This window comes from Crinia signifera, chromosome 3, assembly GCF_055691185.1.
Source record: "Crinia signifera chromosome 3, ASM5569118v1, whole genome shotgun sequence".
In the NCBI taxonomy this organism is placed as follows: domain Eukaryota; kingdom Metazoa; phylum Chordata; class Amphibia; order Anura; family Myobatrachidae; genus Crinia; species Crinia signifera.
Window position 1 is genome coordinate 194,510,494 of NC_139219.1, and position 21,630 is coordinate 194,532,123.

Genomic DNA, 21,630 nt, shown 5'->3' on the forward strand with positions numbered 1-21,630 from the left:
TATAGAAAACTACAGGGTGATCCGACCCTGATGTTTAAACAAGAAATTGACACGATCTTGAAGGAAGCAGCTCGACAAGGACACATCTCTAAGAAAGTTATGGACACTTTGATACAACAGTTCCCAATCACCCCGGTGATATATACAATCCCAAAACTCCACAAAGATCCCCTCAACCCCCCTGGCAGACCAATTATCTCTGCCAGGGGGTCTCTCACTCAGGCTGTTTCAAAATTCCTAGATAATCTATTACAACCTTACATCACGGCTGAAAAAAACTACCTAAAAGACACCACGCAACTTTTGATTAAACTTCAACGGCTTGAAAACCTCCCCCATAACACCAGTCTGTGTACCCTGGATGTATGTAACTTATACACGGTTATTCCACATGCCCAAGCGCTTGCCACTATGGAAAGGTTTCTGAGACGGGTTAAATTTGACAAACTGGATTTGGATTTATTCTTACAACTATTGGAATACACCCTCTGCAGAAATTATTTTATTCACAATACGGAATTTTATATTCAACTGACGGGTTGCTCAATGGGGTCCAACGTGTCTCCAGCCCTGGCCAATATCTATATGTTTGAGATGGAGAACGACTTCTTTTTTCAGGACTCCAATATCTATGATAATATCATCCTATATACTAGATATATAGACGATTTATTGATTGTGTGGTCAGGTCCACAAGAACAACTCACAGCAACAGTAGAAAACATCAATGCTTTAGATACCCCTATAAAATTTACGTTCTCTATGAGTTTTGAGCAGGTTAATTACCTAGACGTATTAATTTCTCTAGAGGGAGGAGATATTAAAACCAGTGTTTATCATAAACAAACAGATCGTAACACCCTGCTACATTCCAGCAGCAACCACCCCCCAGCCCTAAAGAAGGGGCTCCCCAAATCTCAGCTCATCAGGGTGGCACGCATAACGAGCGATGTGGAAACCTTGGAACCAGCATTAGATGAAATGGTTAATAAATTTGCAGACAGGGGTTATAATGTGACTGAATTAAAAAAACAAAAACGGGAAGTGCTTAATACCCCTAGAAATCAATATTTGAACCCTACGCCCAATAAAAACAATATGGACAATAGCATCCCCTTTGTAACCACTTTCTCTCCATCTAGCATTTGCCTCCCACGAGCGCTACATGCTTTCTGGCCCATCGTTACAAGTGATAAATCCTTACCAGCATTTTATAACAAAAAAATTTTACCTAGTTATAGGAGAGATAGAAACATCAAGGACATGGTAGTTAAAACCAATGTAAATACTAAACAACAAGCTACTCTCTTCAATATCCAACAGAAGAAACCGGGTTGTTACCGGTGTCCATCCTGCACAACTTGCAGTTTTATGGAAGCGGGTCATACATTCAAGCACCCCAATACGGGGAAGAAATTTAAAATTAATCATGTCCTGTCCTGTAAGAGCCAATTCATCATCTACATTATAATTTGTCCTTGCGGAAAATATTATGTAGGGCAGACGATCAGGACTCTAAGGGAAAGAATGGCAGCACATCGTTCAGCCATTAAAGCTGCTTTAGAAGGGAAAGATGTTGATCAGCCGGTGGCGAAACATTATAAAGAGTTTCGCCACTCTCTTACTCAGTTTAGGTGTAAAATAATAGATCATATCCCCCCGCTCCCACGAGGTGGGGATAGACAAAAAAAACTTACACAGAGGGAGTCTGAGTGGATATTTAGACTTAATTCCCTGGCCCCCAACGGGTTAAATGAGAAAATATCCTGGGGAGCATTTATGTAATATTGAGCATTATTGTGTCAAGCCCAAATAATAATACCCTTGAATAAGATAACGTGATATACAGTATTTTAATTATTGCTATTGTTTATAACATATTTGCCGCACGAGCCGTATATCCTATATTAATGCCTTTGTTTTATTAAGCACACTGTCTTTTTAATCATATATATTATGCTAATGCTACCTATATGCCAGATTGATAAAAAAATTTTTTGCACAGTTTTTCACTTTTTTTCATCCAATCGACAGATTGGTCTTAGTTCATGTCCCCTGGTGTGTACGCGCCGGCTGTCAGTGAAACCAGTCAGGGAAGCTTCAACGTCCTGCCCAGCCTATGGAGAGGTGGTCTGACGTCATTGGAGGCCCGAACCTGCGACACACCCCCGGAAGTGCGGTGCACCAGCCACGGGGAACCGAGCACACACGTTCCACGATCTCTGGCATAAAAGGTATGCATTTAATTGTATTTTGCTTCTTCTTTCTGCACAATCACTATTGCACTTTAGATGTCCGTCCTGATGAAAAGGCCGATAAGGCCTTGAAACGTTGATGTATATGTGACAACCTTTTGATCTTTTGCATCACTAAATTTTTTTTGCTACAAGCCCGGAGAGTGCCGCTCTTTATTCCCAGGGGGACCTGGGGGTAGTTGTGTTATACGTATATATATATATATATATATATATATGGGATGCAGTTACAATCCCGGCGGTCGGTATCCCGGCGTTCAGAATCCCGACGCCGGAATCCCGACCGCCGAAATGCCGACACATTCTCCCTCCGTGGGTGTCCACGACACCCCTGGAGGGAGAATAAATTAGTGTGCCGAGCGTAGCGAGGCACCGGGCCCGCTGTGTGGCGAGCGCAGCGAGCCCGCAAGGGGGGGCGATCCACGTCCCCCCCTTTTCGGCATTTCGGCTGTCGGGATTCCGGCGTCGGCATTCTGAACGCCGGGATCCCGACCGCCGGGATTCAATACTGAATCCATATATATATATATATATATATATATATATATATATATATATGTGTGTGTGTGTGTGTGTGTGTGTGTGTGTATAGATATATATTTAAAAAATAATGAATAACTTACAAATTTCTATTGTTAACATACGGATGTTTTATCATTATATTGTCCCAATATTTATTTGCACATATACATATATGTTTTTAGTGCTTGAATGAATCTAAGTTATTGTATAGTATACTAATTGTATTACCATATAGAGTGCCATGACAAATATGAGACTGACTCCACCAAAATGGGCCCATTATATCAAAATGAAGGTCTCTAAAATAGTTTGAACCACATGCCGATATACAATAGACAAACTCGCTTTACCAGCCACAAGTTTATTACAACACGTCAAAAGGGACATAGATGGGCATAGGAAGAGACACAATATAAAGGGACAACACACTTTGCATTCAAGGATGAAGCATGGAACGCCACTTACGGTCACGACCTGCTCATCAAGTAGCCGCAAATACATACATATCATTAGTGGGGGAGGGGGGTTGCCTTACAGGTGATAACTGAGGAATAAAATTAAGACTAATGTATTAAATGCTTTTTAGCTATCACCCGTCCAGATATACAGATATAGCGCCCCTCATTTAGGCTGGGGCTGGCGAGCCACCAGCCTCCGTCATCCGCCACCATCCACCACCATCCACCAGAAGGGGAGGCATGTGCACAAGATGGTGAGTCCCTGAGCACCCATACATGTGTGGTAAGCAAAATTACAATGGGGGCTACATGTGTATTAGCCCAGGGCACTTAGAACCTTTGAAAGCCCTGCGAATCCTGCCCTCAATGGAATAACACTTCCGCAAGGAGTCCGTCAATGCACTTACTGTCCCAATAAACTTCTGTGCACTTCAGCTGCTATCAGCCGTGAAACTTCCAGTCTATATGCCACACTATAAACATATAATATTTGCATACAGGCATCACCGAACATTTTCGGTTCCCGGGGCATTGGAGCTTCCGGTTGTAATTAGTGCCATTTGAAGTACAGTAATTTTCAAATGCAATTAAACAATTAAGGAGGATTATTTTGCATTTTGTTTGTTCCTACTATGATCATAAGATCAAAGTACCATATAGCAGACCTGTATTCTCTCCCTCACTCCCCTTCTTGAGTCTGAGATTAAACATTAGATAAGCGGTGACACGTGTTATATATTTAGCCTATTTATAATTTTTGCTGTACAGTATTTCATATCACCTTTTCTACATTTTTCTCGTATGGTAAATTATATGCTATACTTAACTCAACTTCTATGTGTTCTTAATGTTTGGTTGCCGCGCGAAGCGGAGTTCGCTCAGACGGCTCTTTGCTCACTCATGTCCTGTCCTCATGTGTTTAGGATTTCAGACAGGGGTAGGATACCTATAGTATTGTAATCTCCTGGAAGTTACTTGCCTACAATATATTGTGCTTTGTTCACCTTGGTCATTTAACTCGCTCCATATAGGTGAGAAGACTTCTGATCACTTCCGGTCCACATCATCCGTGCGCGCCACCGTTATCACGGGGATCCGATGTGGCGCTGTAAACAAAAAAGAAGTGACATTTCAAGACATATACATATAATTAAGGAAAATGTGTTCGCACCCTTTTTTGAAACATGTATATGGTGTACAAAGCAGACATTGTATATCCATAAAGGATATATATATAACAACAAAACAAAATGATAATAACCAATATTATATAATTAAATGCTAATAAGAAATATATTTAAAAAAATCTGAATAAAAAAAGCAGGAACAATACTGTATATCATAAGTTTATATCTGTAATTTCCGTGCATTCAGGCTTGTGATACTTATTTAAAGGACACAACATCACTTCTGGTGAAATTACAACTAGGGGACATTCCAGATATCACCTGGTTATGCACCCTTGACATACAAAGTTTATACACCAGTATCCCCCATGTGGGAGGAATTGAAGCCATGAGGTCTCTACTTCAGAACAGCCCAGCCTATGATGGTCCTAACATCAATGCTAAATTTCTACAAAAGTCTGGATATGCAATGGGATCACATGGAACGTTTTCCCCATAGGATAACATGGGACCCGCTACCTTCGACCCCCTCCAGTTCTGACAGCTGCCATCACCCCCTCCCCCCCCCGGCATCGCAGACGCTCATGGTTGATCTCATTCTAACCCAAATCGCTGGGCCTTCAATCTGATACCAGGCTGATCCATATGGGTCAATTAATTCTGGAGATATTGTGGGTAAACTGAGTTTTTTATTTCTGAAATGTCATTTCATGGCTGTTCATGAAACTGGAACCAAACAACCGAGTTTCAACCGAGTTTCATGGGACATAAATCATTTGAAGCTCACTCAAAAGTTCTTCAATATGTATGTAAATGGTTAGTTGGTTCTGAAGAAATAGCCAGTTAAACAATATAACGGCAAAAGGGGGGGGGGGGGGGGGGTCTCTCCCCACTCACACCAGAAAATGCAGGGACTAGGCTGGTGTAAAAGGGGCCAACCCGGGAATGTCCATACATGATCCAGAGACCATATTCCTGGGTAAATCCATGCATTTTCTGGTGTGAAGGGGTATCATTTAAAATAGCCGGGACCTGCAGTGCTCTGAATACAGCGGGGCAGCCCCCCGCTCTCTACCCGGCTGTCAATGGCTGTCAATGGCCTGGTGGCAGCTGTTCCCCAGTTACTGTAAGCATTTATTCCCCCTTGGCAATGAGCATGGAACCCCTGGCAATGAGCATGGAACCCCTGGCAATGAGCATGTAGGTAAGCAGCACTTATGTAGCATAATTTTTAATTACAAAAAGAGTTGGTTTTGCACTTGCGCTGCCAGATCTGGATTAATCACCTGACGTCATATCCGCCTGAACGCCAACCCACCTGTGAGGTCACGATTACGTGGTTACGGAGCGAGCATCACGGATTGTCTACCCCGGCTCAAATCGGAGCCTCCCCCAACTCGTATAGCCGCAGACACCAGCTAGCCGGCTCCACGGCTTAACTGTCGCATCCCTCAGGAATACAAAATAAGGACGCCAGCAAACAATGTGCAGCGGGTCGAGCCACTTGTCATCGGGCTCCCTGCCCCTCCATCTCTAACCATCAAGGAGGGTGAGCATATTCCAAAGGAGACTCTGCGCTACCTGACACTTACCACCTGGCGTTACATGCGCTTAACAGGCAATTCGCATTGAACTCCTGCTTAACAGCTTATAAAGTGCTTCTGGCTTCTACCTTCTCCTAATCCTTTAACCCATTCACCCCCCACTATTAACAGTCGGGCTGATGCTAACCGCTTACTGACATTAACTGTGCTCTTGAAACCACGCTTTACCATCTAATACGTGACCGGGCTGTTGTTGGCAATTCTAGCATATTTTTACCCCAGGGCCTCATCTGCATATGAGTAACCCACTTCTTTGATTTATGGTATCTGCCTTTTATCTGTGTATTTATATATTTTTTATGTATATGTGAACCTTTATAATATGCTTTTTCTTATATAAAATCTAATTACATTATTTGAAACGTGCCCAGGTGTCCTTTTGTTCAGTGTGGTTCGCAGGTGATTAATCCAGATCTGGCAGCGCAAGTGCAAAACCAACTCTTTTTGTAAACTTTCAGTGGGTTACCAGCAGACTCACTTGCCCTTGCTGCAGCCAAACCTGGAATATTTTTATTATAATTCTTACTGAGTATTTAATTAGTTCACTTAAGCGCCGGGCTCTGTGGATTGTGGAGATCTCATAGGAGCCCTCTACACCCACAGATCTTTTTTCCTTTATAATTTTTAATTACGTTGTTTGGCATAATACGTAAAGGACATTATGGTATCTGGCTTAACATGTAATGGGCATTATGGTGTAAATTTTTAATGCGCGCAATGTCTCATTCTGTGTAGCATTATGTTAATTTTAGCTCAATCCGTGTGGCATTATGTGAATTTTGGCTCAATCCGTGTGGCATTATGTGAATTTTGGCTCAATCTGTGTGGCATTATGTGCATTTTGGCATAGTCCATGTGGCATTATGTGAATTTTGGCTGAATCCGTGTGGCATTATGTGAATTTTTGTTCATTCCGTTTGACATCATGTGTAAGGGGCAAGTATAATGGGGTCTAGAATTTAGTTGCACTACAGTCAAGGACACATCACCTTTCGAGTGACCACACCCCTTTTCCGGAGCGTACCTTTAGTGCGCGCACATCCTCATCCTTCAATTTTGATGCCAAGGTGGGCTTGTGTACTTTAAAATATTTTTAAGCCCATTCCCATCCACTCTCTGCCCTCCTCCTCTCTCTTGCTGCTTTCTTAGTATGTACAATGGCACCACTAACACCCCCCTCTCCCTCCCAAACCCTCTCCTATCATGGTGCCCCCCCCCCTGTCATTTTCTCCTGGATCCGCCCCTGGTGTGTGTGTGTGTGTGTGTGTGTGCGTGTGTGAATGTACTACTGATCGTCACCCTATCTTATTTTACTGCATACCATATGAAGACTAATTGAAGTATAACAATTTATATATTTAAACCATAAAATTACATTGTGTTTTTTTTTATATTATACTTTTATTATGTACTATACTTCTTAGGAACTTCATGAGAACAAGTTGTACATGTCACGAAACCATTAAATGTAAAAGCTAAACATTGTTCAAGAATAACAAATGCATTATCAGAAACTGATCTCTTTATTTAGCTTATTGTAAGGAATTTAAATTCTTTCCATTGACCTCAATCATTTACATTTCTTTGCACAATTACTTCTGTCAGTTTGAAGCCCATTTCTTCAAGAAAAACTAAAATACAGTATAATGAACTGCTTGCCTCCAAAAAGGTAAGTCAAAGTAACTACAGAATAATACAGTATGCACATAATACCACCTACCACCTACAAAATCACCTACATATTTATAAAGCTTTTCAAATTTACATTAAGCATTTGCAGAGGTTATAACATAACATTAATGCATTGGAGGTAACCATATGATGAAAAGCTACATTTAGCCACTTTTTTTCTAAACAAACATGACAGAACAATAGCTTGCAATATTGGTTAACACCACATATAGTTGATTGACAGGAAGCCAGCATTTGTGGGTGTCACCTGGATAATTTCTGGGAGTATCAGGGAAAATGCAGGTGTGCCCAAGCATTTTAGGTGAGGGTATGTGACGTCAGTTCCTACTAATTTCTCTTTGCCCTTCATACAGTATACTGCTGTAGTGTCATAAAATTAATTTGTTGAAGATTAGCTGCTTTTCTTAAATCCCATTACTGACATAATTTGTTGCCGCCATCTGATAGGTAGTTTCAGGTATTGTATAATGTGTACCCAAATGAAAAGGATACTTTTGCTGTAGCGGTGGTTTGTCTAATCACAGTGGGTTAATGTGTTTGCTGATAGATGGTGTGACATTTTTCCCAGTTGTGCATGTGTAGTTCTTTATTACTGGAAAGTTGTTTTGCACGGTCGGATGCATGATGGATACCTCCAGATCAGCGAAAAGAGCCGTTATCCAATTTCTTCAGGCAGAACGTGAGCATGCTTCAGAAGTGTATTGCAGGTCCACAGAGAGCCGGTCACAGTCCACCCGCAGTGGTTCCAAAAATAGGGGGGACAAAAATAATGGGGGTCCCGCTGTATTTTAGAATCAACACCGTGCTCCTACAGCCAGCAGGGTGATGCCACAGCCGGGGGAGACTTTACATACATGCTCCTCTGGCCAAAACATCACCCCGGGCTGGTCAGACCTGGACATGGTCCTTGAGGGTGTGGGGACACCTGAGTCACCCACAGGCATCACCTGTCCAGGGCCAAAGCCCGGGGATGTCCCCAGCACCCCTGGGTGGTGGGTGCTGGGCTGATTGTTTTGGTTTAAAAAAAAAAAAGATTTCAAAACTAACATTGGGTTGTGCTGTCAAACTACAAGTCTGAGAAAGCCTCCCCCACAAGCAGGGATTTGTTGAACCACAAAGAACCCAAGGCTGGCTACTATCTACATTTTTTTTTACTTTTACTCACTTTTTTGGACAGAACCATGCACAGCTGTATGCTTCTGTCAATCTCACATGCCAGAAACAGGTCTAGTTTTCTTGAGATTTTGGTTATGTTTAGGATGCAATTTGAAAAAAATGCAACCTATAACATTTACCATTTTCTGCAATTTTTGGAGTGCAATTTTTTTATTTACGTCAAAATGTGCAATTTTTACCGCAAATTGCACACTACATGTGCGATTTTTGGTAAACTTGCGATTTTTGTGGTTTTTGACCAAAAAAAATCACACCATCTAAAAAATCGCACCCTATGTTGTTTATAGTCCATCTCTACTTTGGCGAGTTTCTCTGGCTTTTTAGAAAATCCTTTTTATATAGGACAAACTGATTTCTTATATGGGCCAGCCACTCAGTCTCCTCATTGGCAATAATCACAGACAGATGTTTTTCCTCCATGTTAGCGATTTTCCAGTAATTCCTTCCTGGGCTGTTCACTTACTAATAGGATGATTTCCAGTGAACATTTGTACAGGGGCGGTTTTTCATGGTAAATCCCACGGGTATTATTTTACATTGATAAAAGTCACCTAATGAAATCACTACTGGAAGTCTATCTCACTTTATTTTTAATTTAAGTAGATCCCTACAGATAATTCCCTTTCAAGGATTGCCTTTTTTTCACTCTCTGAGGGGCCCATTTATCAATGTTCGCATTTGCAATGCAGTCTGGACTGAATACTACTGCCCAGGATCGCATTGTAATATGCAATCCTATCAGCAGGATGTATCATGCACCAAAAAAAGTCTGAAACTGCGATGTGCTGAGCCAGGCACTGGGGGCAGTGTGGTCCAAAGCCCATAGGCTACAATGGGCTACCAGAAAAAAGATGGGGGGTTGCCTAGGCAACCAAACTGGACGCTGGTAGTGGGTATGACGTGAAGCAGCTACCGGAGGAGGGGAGAGCAACCCCTCAGATTCAAGAAATAAGGAAAAAGAAAAAATAGCGCTAATACACCAATGAACAATTAAAAATATGCAAATTTAATAACACATAAAAACAATTGCAAATACACCTCAAAGCAGTAGGGGCAAGGATCCGTACCTATGAATACCGATAATAGTCAACATGTAACTCCAATGGGGTAATTGTTGGATGAGTGGAACAAATTAAAATCCAACAGAGGGGCCACCAATATGACAGTCTCTGCAAATGCAGATAGGTTATAGTTACCACAGTGCAGTCACCAGGAGATTTTATTCCATTTCAGGATGCATGTCAGCAAGTGTTATCATAAGGTGGTGAAGAGAAGTTCATAGGTGGTGCTTTGGGGGTGAAGGAGTGGGTGGACAAGTTCTGTTGGTTGGGCGGCTGGTCCGGATCCGGGGTGAGGTGCAATAAAGTGCTGGAAGGGTGTCAGAGGTACAAGTCCTGACGCGATTCCCTGCATCCAAGTGCAGTTTTGTCAAAGGTATCATTGGAGTTACATGTGGACTAATGGCGTATTCATAGGAACAGATCCTTGCTCCTACTGCATTGAGGTGTATTTGCAATTGTTTTTATGTGTTATTAAATTTGCTAATTTTTAATTGTTCATTGGTGTATTCATGCTGCTTTTTCTTTTTCCTTACAATGGGCTACCGCCATCTCAGGTAGCCCAGGGATGTGAAGCGCTGCTGCCCGATGTTGATAGATCAGGCAGCTTCGCATCTCCCATAGAAATCTATGGGAGATGCGGCCAGAGGCGATGCAGAAGGGATCCAGCAGGGACTGGAGATTCCTGCTGCGGTCCCTTCATACATTCCAGTGATACTTAACATTTGCGACTCACCCCCAAAATTAGTGATTTCTTGGATTTTGCTGCAAATATTCAATAATAAATGCCCCCCGAGTAACTAAAATATCAACAATGGGAACAGTAATGGGTTAAGAAGTAATTTACTCACAGTGATAGCCCATACATTGCACACCGTCCCTCTAGGGCTCTATCAACTTGATGGGGTGTCACAAGAAGCCTAGGAGAATGATAAAGTATCAGCCAACCAGCTCCTAACATTATTCAAACGCAGTAATGTAACCTGGCAGTCAGGATCTGGTTGGTTGGTACTTTATCTCTCTGCACTTTATTGCTCTCCATGGCTAAGTACATATGCTCCACAGTATGAACTACTAGAGGAATCTTAAAATGCTACCAGTGATGGACTGGGGTATGAATGACCCAACAGGTAAATATTGTTGTAGGGGCCCATATTTAGGGTGTGGCTGTCTCCAAAATAGGTATGCCTTGTTGCAACAGAGGCTGGACCCTTTCATATATAGTAAATATTCAGGGGCGGATATAGAAAAAAATGACTTGGGGGGCACAATGACAGTGGACGAGGCGGGGGGTGTATCTTTGTGTGCATGCTCCCTGAAAAGTAGGTGTGGCAACAAAGGGAATGCCTAGATAAATAAATAGATAAATATATATGTATACAGCACTTATGCGGCACAGTGATGCTTATAGAAAGAAATGCTCCACATTGTAAGTAATTTTTAATACCTTTCAATGTCTGCATGAAGTGGAGTGCATGTGTGTATATATATATAAATATATATATATATATATATATATATATATAAACAGGAAGAAAAGGGGCACTTCATGGTGCAGATAAAACTAATTTATTTGGAAACCAGCAATAAGGCTCCAGGTAAAAGTAAGCAATTTGCTCGTACCATAAAAACAATCTCTGTGGGCTGGTTTCCACATGATGTAATAAATACCCAGGGCACACTGCTCCACTGCAACTCTGGATTGCGCCGCCGGACCTGGTACCGTCGGGCAGGGAGACGCGGCTCAGGAGAGAGACACGCCGGGATGCAAGTACCGGGTATCACAAGTCACGCCCTAACATGTTTCATCACAGACTTCATATATATATATATATATATATATATATATATATATATATATATATATATATATATATATATATATAGACATGGTATTCCAAGGCGGGTATCAACCATCTAGGAAGGCACCACCGGTAGATGTCCCTACTCTAGCCGAGAGTGCCGAACAAACCCTCTACCCTATATATATATATATATATATATATATATATATATATATATATATATACAGTCCAAACTGTCCGGCACTCAGCTGTTTGTAAAGCAACGGCTCCGGTGCTCATCCAAGGGTATAACATATATTTCGAACGGTGGATGTCACTCGGAAGTAAATGAAGAAGCAGACAACTGTCTTTAAAGCCAACGTTTCAGGGCTGGTGCCCTTTTATCAAGACTTAAAAATAACATGTGAAACAAACATATATATAGACTAGACAAAACTTACAGTTGCGTGCGCCCTCCACCAGCCTCGCCTCCGACCGGGGTCCGGTGACGTCATCTGTGTGCAACTACAGTGACGAATGGGAACCTCCCCGGGGGGCGCGGCTACACCGAGGCTTCTAGTAACCATGACGCCGGCTGTTGCATACTCACGATACAGTGCGTGCATCCCGGTTCTAAGCGGCGCAGATAAGGAGCTGTCCTTTGTAGTGCTGACGGCTGGAACCCCTTGGAGATGCATGTGCGGCTTGGTTGCAGAGCCTGTGTGATGACATAGAAAATACAGTGAATAAATCATGCGGTGCAAAACAGCAGACTAGTCTGAAATGCCTGGGGATTAAAGAGCAGGTTATGAGGCGATGAAATACAGAGGGGACTAGAAAAGACAGTACATAGTAATCAGTCTCAGCTGAGAGCAACGAGAGTGATGGTAGTAGCCTTGCGGTCGTTGTCAATGGTTACGGGGCTACCGGACAGTTAATACAGTTCATGGTGTAGAGGTGATGACACCGTAAGAAAGAAGCACCACTATTAAGTGTGTTCCTGTGTGTGAGACCGTGAAGGCTGGTTGCCCGGGGTTACAGAGCAGCAAAACGGCAGAGAGTTCAATGTGGTTCAAGGGGGAAAAAAACCATTCCTCTGCAGTGTAGTCCTGAATGTGGGACTGTGAGGGACCTGATTCACAGGAATGCCGTATATGAGAGCATCTCATTCAAGCCTTTGGGGTGCATAGTTTGTAAGGTGTGGATCCAGTACGATTCCCTTTGCAATAGGGCTCTATCTCTGTCTCCTCCTCTTCTGCTAGCTGGGACGTGGTCAATCATCTTCATTTTTATATTGGTTAGGCTGTGTTTGGCATCCCTCCAATGTCGTGCCACTGGCTGGTCGGCTGCCTTGCCCTCTAGGGCTGCTTTGATGGACGATCTATGCATGGCTAAGCGTTCTTTTATTTGTCGAGTAGTCTTGCCAATATACAACCTGCCACAGGGACATTTAATTTGATAGACAACGAACCTGCTGGTGCATGTGAGGGGAAACTTGATGGAGTATGATTTACCTGTAAGCGGATGACTGAATTTGTCTCCTATCTCCATAGTGCTACAGGTGGTGCATCCCGTGCACCGATAGTTCCCTGGTTTACGGGTAAGGAAATGGCTTGGTTTAATGATGCCCATGTTGGTTACATCATTGTGGATCACAGTGTCTTTTATATTTTTGCCTCTGCGATAGGAGGGAAGTATTCTGGTTCCTTTTAATGCCGGTAATGTTTTGTCCTCAGCAATAATGGGCCAGATAGCCTTGGCTTGACGCATCAAGTTGGTACTTGCTGTAGTGTACTCCTGTGTCCATACTACAGATTGCAGGGCTGTTGAAGGATTTTTGTCTGCAAGCGCTTCCTCTCTTGTCATGGACAGTGCCTTCATCTTTGCTTTTTGTAGAGTTTTATGGTGGTAGCCTCTTCGAAGAAATTTAGAAAGCATAATGTCCATCTGTTTGTTAGCATCATCTTGGTCGCTGCAGATTCTCCTTACCCTGAGAAATTGTGAAAAGGGCAGGGATTTTTTTAGGGGTTCAGGATGGTGGCTTCTGCCCTGTAGGCAGGTGTTCCTGTCGGTCGGTTTGTAGAACATGGTACTAAGCAGTTGACCTGTTTCATCTTGTTGAATAGTTACATCCACTGACGAAAAGCTACATTCATGTGTCAATTTGATTGGACATTCCATATCATTGATGCTTTTGATGAGGTCTTCAAAGGCTTGCTGGGGGCCCGTCCATAATAGGAAGATATCATCAATGTATCTAGTATATCCCGCTATCTGCGAGGTAATGGTCTGGTCGGAAAAGAAGTTTTGTTCCATGTCAAACATGTAAATGTTCGCAAAGCTCGGGGCTACGCAAGACCCCATTGCACACCCCGAGCTCTGCACATACATATTACCGTTAAATAGGAAATAATTTCGCGTTAGAGTTAATTCTAACAGGTGTACAAAAAGTGCAGCATCTGGACCTTTATAAGCTAAGTTGTTAGCTAGGAATCTGGCGACTGCTTGTATCCCTACCACAGGCTGCAGGGATACAAGCAGTCATAACATACAGTATGTACAATTCAAATAAAAAGTCTGGAACCTGATGCCTAGAGGAGGAGGTGAGCAATCATGATCCCCCCCCCACACACACACACACACACACTGCTAATACTGTGAAAATATTCTAATCACATAAAATTCACTAGTGCAGATTTATCAGTATATCAGTATGCTGACCCACCAGGGTCAGATTACGGTCTGTGGGGGCCCATGAAAGGTCTGCCCCCCCCGGACAGAGGCATCATCCTCCCTCCCAAATACCCCCAACCCCCCCCCGCCCCAGAGATAGAGGCATCACCCCCCCCCCCCCGAATGGAGGCATCAAACTCCCCCAGACAGAGGCATCACCCCCTAGGGCAGAGACATCATCCACCCACCCCCCCACCCCACCTTGGCAGTGCAGGGATCCAGGCAGCGGGGTCTGTGTAGTGCTGGCGAGCGCTACTAGTTCCCATCTGCTGAAGGGACCCCTCCGCTTACTTCAAATATGCCGCAGGGACCCCCTGACTACCCGACCCTCGCCCTGCCAGACCCTGCTGCCTGACACCCACCAGCCACCGCAGCAGTAGGGTGGTGGTTATGGGGGCCCCAGGTGTGTGGGGTCCCTGGGGCGACCGCCCATGTTGTCCTGTAGCTAATCCGCCACTGCGACCCACAGTCCACATGATAGATTGGCCACAGCAACCATTGATTATGATGTTACAAGTGGGCAAGCATAATTAAATGACCCTGTTGCCAGACATATCAGACTGCAGATCATTAAATAAGTAGGCAGTATGAAAGATTGTTTGTGCATACACAATACCAATTGATAGAGCAAATGGTCTGCAGTAAATCCATAAGAAAAGTATTTACACACATCCTAAGACTTTAAAGTGTGGATTCCCTATCATCTGAACTCCGTATATAGTGACTGTTTAGTCATTCAAGATTGTGCTGCATAGGGGACAAATTATGTACATTTGTTTCAAGTCTACATGGACCTAAGATGACATCTTAATTTTAAATGTAAAGTGTTGTTATTAGTGACCATGGGTATTGCTTTTTTATATGGATTATTTAGAAAGAGCCTTTCTGGTGAAATGTCCAGTAGAATGTCTCCACACATTTGAAATCTATTTATTGAGAGATACTTTAGTTCTGAAAGAGTAATTTAAGTTTTAATGCTTTTGAATGGTGTGTGGAAAAGTTACACAGATTAATATGTCAACTTAGATGAGTTTCCTTTTTGCCTAGAGATACATTCTGAATCTAATGATAGTACCCTTTGCAAATGGGTCCATCCTGCCTGGTGCCTTTAAGGCTTGCATTCCTGGAATGATATATTTCTACATAAACCTATTTTTATTTTTATAGACGTACAGTAGTTGTTCTTTTCTATACAGAAATATATATGTACAGTAGTTCACTATTTGGGATTACATTTTTAGAAGAAATGCATGCTACAATATAATAAAAAATGAAGGCCACCATATCCAAATTATGTTAGTATCGCTGGAATGTATTAAAGGGTTTTTGGAGCAGTTTTGGTAAAAGAAAAACTGCTCTATACCCGTTAATTCACCTTTTATAAGTAGCCAGTTTGCATGTCCCATACTTCTAATAGAAAATCTATCTGGACAAATTTACTGGAAAAAAAAATTACATTGAGTCTGTGAGAACAACAACACCTTCAGCTGGGAAAACACAAGGCTCAGTTATGAATCTGGGGGTTCTGCAGAGCTTTTTTTGCTCTAGGCAGAGAAAGCAGTGAAGGAACTGGACATTGGCATTAATTCAGGTTGAATCGTTAAACTGCGAATATCGCAGCTTACCGAGCGCCTGAGATGCCACCCTCAGCCTTGACAAATACCACCCCCATGCTGCTGAATCCCCTCAGTACCATGCGAGGCGATGTGTATGAGAACACATCCCCTCGAATGCCTTCGCTAGCAGGAAAAATAATTTGCTGGTTGCCGAACAAATTAGTTTAAAATGTAAGGTCAATGGACTTTCATTCTCATGAGCTAAAAATAAATCTTGTGTGGTTTCTACATGTCTAGAATTTTTCCATCATTATCACTTGCAATCTTATTGATAGAGTAGATCCTTATTCACCTTAAGTGTTGCGCATCTGATTTTGACTGGAAGCATATAAATTAAATCCCCCGCCCATGGACCACCGTGTTTTTTGGCAACAACTTGTTTGTGCGTGACGGCACCCTATTGCATTAATTACCATAAAGTATCTGTATTAAGCATATGTCTACTATTTTTAAATTGGAGTATGAGTGATTGCTTTTTGTTTAAATTCACTAAGTCAGCCTCACTGTCTGGCATCAAGGCACTTATAATATTATGAATACCAGCAAACCTGTGAACGAAAAGTCATGTTCCTGGGGGGCGTGGCTTAGACCGGAGAGATGCATATTCGCCTAGCTCTGGGCCCAAACCCCTATAACAACGGGGAGGGCTCGCTTACCGGAGCGGAGGCATCCAGTCCACCAGGAGGGACCACCAGAGAGGAGGACAGAGGCTTGTGGCGTGTCTTGGAGGTCCAGGCGTGGAGATCTGAGCCGGGGCCTACTCGAGGACCGGGACCGTGGCCTCGAGTTTGGAGATCCCGGAGCTTCGTCGGACAGCGGCGCTGGGATCAGTGAGGAGAGCCTACACACAGCCCCCCACACCCTGAGGTGTGCGGGGACCGCCGGGGGTGCCTAGAGAAGTAATGAGCAAGGCAAGTGCAGGCTGAAGGGGATTACTGCCTGGCGGCACCATGGACTAGAGGGACATACGCCATTATACCCTATACCACCAACGGCCCCCAGCTCATCTCCCCACCAGCTTAAATTATAGGTGGCCCTAAAAATACCACACTGGGTGCCCTGCTGGCTGCACCCCCACAGATAAATCCATTTAAAGCACTCCATTCCAAGTCATTTAGTCATCATTCCAGTTCACTGGATACTGACTAGGTATATTGCTTGGATATTCCTCACATTATATATTGTTTGGCGGATTGATTATAGAGCTCTTCACTGCTGATCAGGGAAGCTGTATGGTTGATATTGGAGGAGTGTATATATACAAAACTCGTGATTGACACCTAAGCTGTATTGGGTGGATTCAGTTCTAAACTCTCATCACCTATTTGCCACTACCTAACAACATGGATAAATTTATGGCACGTCCACAGAGGACCCAGAGGAGCAGTCAACAAGGCAAGGACCGGGGGAAGGCTACCATGTCTCAATCCTCACCCAACTCACCAATGTCGGGATAGGAGGGAGACTCTGATGCGCCCCCATCTCCAACTGCCCACTCTATATCAACACAAGAGATTATGACCATATTGACGACATTACTGGATCAAAAATCGGCGCCTATAAAGGACTCAATTGAGTCGACCCTCAGACATCTAACGCAGCATACACAAAGGTTGTCAGAGGCGGAGCAGAGATTTTCAGATTTGGAGGATGAACTAGCAACGTTCACAGTCACGGCATAGGAGAAGATGGTGACCAACATTCATGACAAGCTCGAAGATCTGGAGAATTGAAACAGACAGAACAATATACGCATCATAGGCCTTCTAGAATCCGTTAAGAATTCGGAGCTTATGCCCCTGGTCGCAGACTGGCTGCCTCGCGAGCTGGGCTGTGTGCCACCGGAGTGCTCTCTAGGGGTAGAGAGAGTACATCGTGTGGGACCGGATAGACAGACTTCAGGAGATCGACCTAGACCAGTTATCCTGAGAATCCTTAACTACACGGACAAGGTCCGCATTCTGGATGCTTACAGAAAACGTAAAGATTTGCAGTATCAAGGAAACAAATTACTATTATTCCAGGACTTTACTTTTCTGGTTGCAGCACAACGTAGGGAATTTGCACCGGTATGTAAGAAACTATTTGAAATGGGCCGGAAATTTGCCTTACTATACCCGGCTAAACTGCGGATGTTCCACGAGGGGCGACCATACTGCTGCAAGCTGCTAGAAATGTCATTGACTCTCTCAAAGATGATTCGACCTCTCACGTGTCCGACGTGGAGTGACTTTTCCTGGTATTTATTACTTCTGCTACTACAGTATATCCTTTTACGGTATTCTCATTCCAGTTCTCATTATGTGTAGCTTTATATATACATGAATCTCTCACTAGTTTTCGTAATGTTCAAATATACATGTTATCTCTTAGGATAATGTTATCTATTGCTATTCTCTTCATGGCTTTTCCTGGGCCCCAGATGATTCCTGGATCCCTCCTACTCGGGAGCGCATTAACAAGCCATGATACAACATCTATTCCCATGGTTGATTTATGTCATCACATTGTTTTGTTGTTGCTCTTTCTCTGTGCTTACCCGAGATGTTTAGGATTACATTATGGTATATTGCAGGTTTGCTGTATTATTGGTTTTTGAAATTACTTAAAAATGTTTGGTATACATTCATATTTACTACATTTGCGAATGTTTTTTTACTCACAGGTACATTAGGTTATCATAGATCATGTCTTGTGTTCCATGACCCGCTCGCTGGGACGGGGAGGGGAACTCTAGAAATGTGTTATCTAATGATTCATTGGCCCAGGAAGGGTATTGGGTAGATATGACTGATACATTTGCTTGTTCCATTAGACTACAGTCTTCTTTAAAATTTGTTTCCTGGAACATAGAAGGGCTAAACTCCCCCATCAGACGGTGTAAGATATTGACCCATTTGAAAAGGTTAAAACCAGACATATCATTTCACCAGGAGACCCACTGGGACATAGCCGATACTAATGTTCTAAGGGGTTCATGGGTGGGGGAATTTAAAGCTCCCTCCTTTACCTCAAAACGTAGGGGTGTACTGATTCTTTTTTGTAAAAACCTTCCCTATACCATTCGGGATGTGTGGTCGGATCCCGAGGGCCACTTCATATTCATAAAGCTTTTACTTTTTGATGTAGTTTACACGCTTACACACCTGTAACCCATCATAAGGTATTTTATACAGCTATATATACTAAACTACTTTCATGGACCGAAGGAGAAATAATTATGGGTGGTGATTTAAACTGTGAACAGTCTAGAGGATTGGATAAATCTCCAGAAAGTGGAGGGAATGTTAGGGGAATGGATGCAGTACCTATAACTCTATTAACTAATAACCTTGGTTTATGCGATCCATGGAGGTGCTGTTACCCAGTCTTCAGGGAATATACCTTTTACTCAAACACTCACCACCAAGGCAGGGAAACTGTTGGCTAATCTAGTTCGCTCCCACTCAGCCCCATCCCAGATTCTAAGTATTGGAACCCCCTGGGATCATTGGTTGAGAACCCCCGGGAGATTTTAAAAACATTCCAACATTATTACGAACAACTCTATTCTGCACCACCTGAAGTCACTGAGGAGGGCCTTAACTTTCTTAGACTAGCAGAATTACCTGAGCTCACTTCAGAGGAAAGGGAATTTTTAATATCCCCTGTCACTGATTTAGAATTATCCCCCATTATCAAGTCTTTGCCCAAAGGTAAATCCCCGGGCCCCAATGGCTTTGGTGCCAAATTTTATCAAATGGCACACGAGCAGATATTGCCCCACATTATTCCTCTATTTAACTCCATGATTTCGGGAAACCCTGCCCCACATGGCTTTACAGAAGCTAGAATTGTAGTATTTCCCAAACCAGGGAAGGACCCTATGAAGGTGCAGTCGTACAGACCCATCTCACTGCTGAATCAAGATTTAAAACTCTTTACTAAATTACTGGCTCAAAGGCTTCAATCCATTCTACCCAGGATTCTCCACCTGGCCCAAAATGGTTTTGTGAGGGGGCGTACCTCGGTGCACAATGTCCAAATGTTAATTGCTGCTCTACATACATTTTAACAGCTTTCCCATATGGAAGCTATTATAGTCAGCTGTGATGCCGATAAGGAGTTCCATAGAGTTTCCTGGTCGCATATTTTTAGGATACTCCAGACTCAACAATTTGGAGAAGGATTTATTAATAAAATGTTATATTCTTGCCCCACAGTGCATTTAATAGTGAATGGTTTAAATTCCACAGGTTTTTCATTGCATACGGGGACCCGCCAAGGCTGCCCACTGTTGCCACTACTTTTTAACTTAGCCCTAGACCCATTAATAAGGATATTCTTCAAAGATAATACCTGGAGGGGCATATCTCTAGGAGACTCAGAAATGAAGGTGTCAGATTTTGCTGATGATCTGCTATTATATATTGGCAACCCCAAGGCAGCCTTTCCAGGTCTACAGCGAACCCTGTCAGACTTCCAAAAAATCTCTGGCTTCTTGATTAACTTTGATAAGACATAAGCATTGGCAGTATACCCAGAAGCTGCACTGGGATGGCTTACTCCATTTCCATTCTGCTGGACACGAGACTATTTGACTTATCTGGGCTTGCGGTTCCAAAGATAGCTATCCGACTCGATTAATTATACTAATTTTAATTCCCAAATGAAAGTGGATTTTGATAGGTGGCAACATCTACCGTTGTCCTACCTTGGGAGGTGCTAATTATTTAAGATGGTCACCTTTCCATGCCTCCTCTACCCGATCCAGATGCTGCCGTACCTTGTAACCAAATATGATGTTATTACCATTAACAGGGCTCTTACTAAATTTATCTGTGCCGGAAAACGCCCTAGGATTGCGTTATTTAAGTTACAACAGCCCCTATCACTGGGAGGCATTAACCTCCCTAATATTCAAGACTATGCCCTAGCTTCAAATGTGCGGTATGGTCTGGACTGGGTGGGAGGGACCAACCACTATGTTACTCAGTCCCTAGATCAGGCCTTCCTGCCCAACACCTCACTGGTTGCGCTTTTGCACTTGCCATTACCAGCCATTGTACAAGAGGTCAAAACTAACTCTTTGCTTTTCGCTCCCTATATGGCATGGCGGGCTACACGCCGGCGTTTTAGTCTTCCTAGCACATGCTCTCTATTCTTACCATTAATTCATAACCCTGCTTTTCAAGGAGGGAGTCCGGATGTAACTTTTGGGAGATGGCACCTTGGGGGTCTTCATCTTGTACATCAATTCTTAGAAGCAGAACACGCCACAGTACTCACATTGTCTAAATTAAAGGAACGATTTCCAAATTTAGTCATCCCAACATTTGCCTATTTTCAAGCTCAAAGCTATATTTTAAAATTAATAATGACTCTCTCAAAGGTGGAATTTTCCAATACATTAAAAAATCTAATAATTACAAGTGAGGACAGACCTCTATCAACTTCTATCCTCTACGATCTGACTCGGAAGAAAATAAATTTAACATGAACTCCACAGGGTTAACTAAATGGCAAGACACAACCCCGGGGTTTAGTATAATTGATGTAATTAGACTAACAGTCCATCTTAACAAACAATTGGTTTCGGCGTCATATGCTGAAATGCAATACAAAA